We start from the raw sequence: 2,934 nt of genomic DNA on the forward strand, positions 1-2,934 counted from the left end.
AGGGTGCAACACCGGGACTTCCCGGGAGGTCACCCATCCCAGTACTACTCCGGCCCAAGCGCGCTTAACTGCGGAGTTCTGATGGGATCCGGTGCACTAACGCTGGTATGATCGCACCCGTTATGAGCTTGTCGCAGTGTGTACTTAGCAAACCGCGACCCACGTGCGAATCCACCCCGGCCACCCACCCCCGTCGAGGTGCACACCCTCCCTCGCGAAGTGCGCCCCGTTCGCCAAGTGTGAGCCCTGCCCGGGTGCGCGCACCTTGCTAGGGCGTCGGGTGTGCACCCGGCCCGGCCTACGTGCGTGCACCTGGAGGGGGCGTCGTGTGCGTGCAGTGTCCCGTCTGCAACGCGGTGCCCACACACCACCTCGGGCGCAACGACCTGCGCTCACATGTGGGCCGAGTGCACCTTGGTGCATGTTCGGGGCGCCTCGGGTGCACGCTCGATCTTGCCCCGGTGCACCAAGGCGCTCGGTTTGCCCCGGGTGCGCACTTGGTGCAAGGTGGGCACCCAAAATAGGGATCAAGCACCAAAACACAAGTTTCGGGATGCAAAATGGGACCCAAGGACCACAAATGCGTTCCAAGACCCATGATGGGTCCACGAGAACAAAAATGTGTTCCGAGACTTAATAAACAAATATTGGGTTTTAGGAGAAGAAACATGCTCTGATGCCCAAAACGAGAATCGACCCCGAAAAGGCCACAGGCCAAAAGTGGGATGCGAGACAAAAAAAAATGGGACCCGAGGACCAAAATTGGGTTCCCAGGTCGAAGACAGGGCAACCGGACAAGAAACGACCTCTAAGGCTCGAAATGAGTCCCGACGACTAAAACTTGACAAGAAGCACCCATCAGGCACCCAACTCGACACCCATGGGATGCCGACCCACCCGGGCTTCCACCTAGCACACCTTGGCACCCACCCACCCTCGCACCCAACCTCGCACCCAACTTAGCACCTTTGAACCCACATTGGCACTCACCCTGACCCTGGCACCTTGGAACCCACATTGGCACTCACCTTGACCCTGGCACCCACCTTTGCACTCACCTTGGGACCCACCCTGGCTCCCACCTCGGCACCCACCCAGACACCCACCTTGGTTCCTTGGCACCCACCTTGGATCCTTGGCACCCACCCCGACACCCACCTTGGCACGCAACTTGGCTACTTGCCACCCACCTTGGCTCCTTGACGCCCACCCCGACAACCACCCCGTGACCTACCCTGGCTAGGGTTGGTGCACACCCACCCTGGTGCCCACCTTGGCACCCACCCTATGACCCACCTTGGCACGCACCTTAGTACCCACCCCGTTACCCACCCTAGGACCCACCCCGTGACCCACCTTGGCCAGGGTGGGTGCACCCACCCTGGTGCCCACCTTGGCACCCACCCATCCTAGCACCCAGCCTGTGACCGGGCTTGGAACCCAACCTTGCACCCGCACCCGTCTTGGCCAGTGTGGGTGCGCACCCATCCTGGCACCCACGTTGTGACACACCCTTTAACCCACGCACCCTAGCACCCACGTTGGCACCCACCTTGGAACCCAACCTAGCAACTTGGCACCCACCCCGTGACCCACCTTGGCATCCACCATAGCAGTCGCCGACTTGGCACCCACCTCGGCACCCACCTTGACACTTGTGGACCCACCTTGCCACTCACCCTAGCATCGACCCATCCTAGCACCCACCCTGGCACCTTTGCACCCTAGCACTCACCCATCCTAGCACCTAACCTGTGACCCACCTTGACACTCACCCTCGCACCCACCTTGGAACCCAACCTAGCACCCACCCACCCTGACACCAACCCTAGCACCTACCCACCCTTGCACCCACCCTGTGACCCATCTTGGCACCCACCCATCCTACCACTCAACCTATCACCCACCTTCTCACCCACCTTGGCATCCACCTTAGCACCCACCCACACTGGCACCTTGGCACCCACCTCGGGCAAGGTGGGTGCACACCCACCCTGGCACCCAATTTAGAACCCACCGAGCATGTTACCCACCTTGGCACCCACATTGCAGCCCACCCTAGTACCCACCCTATGACCCACATTGGCATCCACACCCTAGCACCCAGGCACCTCGACACCCGCCTTGACACCCACCCTAGCACTGAACCTGTGACCCACCTTGGAACTCACCCTAGAACCCACCCACCCTGTGAACCACCTTGGCATCCACCTTAGCACCCACCCACCTTGGCACCCACTCTAGCACTCACCCATCCTAACACCCAACTTGTTACCCACCTTGGCACCCGCCCTCGCGTCCACCTTGAAACCCACCCTAGCACCCACCCACGCAGGAGCCCACCTTGGCACCCAACCTAACACCCACGCATCCTGGCACCCAACTTGTGACCCACCTTGGAACCCACCCTAGTACCCACCTTTGAACCCACTATATCACCAACCCACCTTGGCACCCACCCTATGACCCTCTTTGGAATCCACCCTAGCACGCACCCACCCTGGCACCCACCATGGAGCGCACCCTAGCACCCACCCACCTCGGCACGCACCTCAACACCCACCTTGGTGTGCGCACTGCGCCAACCTCTCAAAGACCCTATGTGGTGCGCTCCAAAGTGTACACCTTTGGTGCGCTCCAAGGTGCGCACCTTTGGTGCACACCGAGGTGCACACCAAAGTGTGCACCGAGGTGAGCACCAAAGTGCACTCCAGGGTGCACACCAAGGCGTGCACCTTTGGTGCGGTCAATGCAAACGAATTCGGAAGTTGGGGTCGATGTCCTAATCGCTGCTGCAGACTACACGTATGAGAATCGGACAAATAGCTTTATATAGGGGAGGTGTTGCGTTTGATGGGTCGACTCCCCTGGTTGTGTGCACTGCACCAACTTCAAAGACCCTGTCTTGTTTAAGAAGTCAAAAGTTGGGGTGGA

General features: G+C 60.2%; 1 non-coding gene across 1 annotated transcript; it reads right to left on the reverse strand.

The window, feature by feature from the left end:
- LOC131867325 (5S ribosomal RNA) lies at window positions 1-119 on the reverse strand. Its single transcript, XR_009365884.1, has one exon. It is a non-coding gene; the product is annotated as a 5S ribosomal RNA (ribosomal RNA).
- Window positions 120-2,934: the final 2,815 nt, after the last annotated feature.

Source organism: Cryptomeria japonica, unplaced genomic scaffold (genome assembly GCF_030272615.1).
Source record: "Cryptomeria japonica unplaced genomic scaffold, Sugi_1.0 HiC_scaffold_168, whole genome shotgun sequence".
NCBI classification, from domain to species: Eukaryota; Viridiplantae; Streptophyta; class Pinopsida; order Cupressales; family Cupressaceae; genus Cryptomeria; species Cryptomeria japonica.